Source organism: Octodon degus, unplaced genomic scaffold, assembly GCF_000260255.1.
Source record: "Octodon degus isolate 3935 unplaced genomic scaffold, OctDeg1.0 scaffold00098, whole genome shotgun sequence".
In the NCBI taxonomy this organism is placed as follows: Eukaryota; Metazoa; Chordata; class Mammalia; order Rodentia; family Octodontidae; genus Octodon; species Octodon degus.
This window is the reverse complement of record NW_004524674.1, coordinates 1,091,366-1,092,631: the sequence shown is the minus strand read 5'-3', so window position 1 is coordinate 1,092,631 and position 1,266 is coordinate 1,091,366.

Below are 1,266 nucleotides of genomic sequence, written 5' to 3'. Positions count from 1 at the left end.
ACTAGAGAGGCTGAGGCAGAAGGACTGCTGAGAGTTTGAGGCCAACCTGGGTTCCATAGTGAGTTCAAAGGCAGCCTGGACTATAGAACTTGTCTCAAAAACAAACAAACAAGGGCTGGGGAGATAGCTCAGTAGAATAAGTACTTGCCTGGCAAGCATAAGGTCCTGAGTTTGATCCCTGTACCACCAAAAAAACAAAAAACGAAAAACAGCATGGAAGCCAAACAACTAGGAGACTGAGGCTGGAAGATTGTGTGAGTTTGAAACCAGCCTGGGTAACTTGGCGAGATGCTGCCTGAAAAATAAAAAGGGCTGTGGATGTAGCTCCATGCTATAGCATCCTTGGGTTTGGTCTCAACAACAACGCTCAAAAAAAAAAAAAAAAAAAAACACACACACACACACACAAAACCAGCTTAAAAAGAAGTCTTTCCATAATGTCTCTCAAGTAAAGGCTTTTTTTTAAAAGGGTAATTAAAAAAAAGAAGTCTTTAACAAAGTATTTAACCATTTAACCTCTCTGAGCCAGTGTTTCTTCTTCTTCTTCTTCTTTTTTTTGTAAAATTAGTTTGAAAATACTCACTTTAAAGGATTACCATCAAAGGCTGAGGAGATAGCTCAGTGGCACAAGCACTGCCTGGCAAGTTCAAGGTCCTGAGTTCGATCTCCAGTACCCCGCAAAAAATTGTGAAGTGTAAATCAGGGGGCCGGGGAGATAGCTCAGAATAAACTATCTTATTAATAAGCATAGAATAAATGCTTCTCTGGCAAGCCCAAGGGCCTGAGTTCAATACCTGGTTCTGCCAAAAAAAAAAAAAAATAGTAAATCAGGAGCCAGTCAGATAACTCAGTAGACTAAAGTGCCTGCTTAGGCAGAGCACAGTGACCAGGGCTCACTGAGGCAGCGATTGAGACTAGGTATGGTGGTGCACACCTGTAATCCCAGGGCTTGGGACACTGAACACAGGAGAATCACTACAAGTCTGATCTACGTATTGAGACCCTGTAGACTCTGTAAACCCTATAGGCCTTGTATTAAATTTTTTAAAAAAAGAGTAAATCAGATAATTCAAGTAATAGTTCTCAAACAGTTACTGTAATAAATGAGCCTTGGGCTGGAGAGATGGCTCAGTGGTCTAAAGCACCTACTTGAAACAAGCTTGGCAAAGCACAGGGACCACGGTTCGATCCCCCAGCACCACATGCCAGCCAGACCCGCCCCCTGGTGGGCTGAGCTGGCCACACACACACACACACACACACACA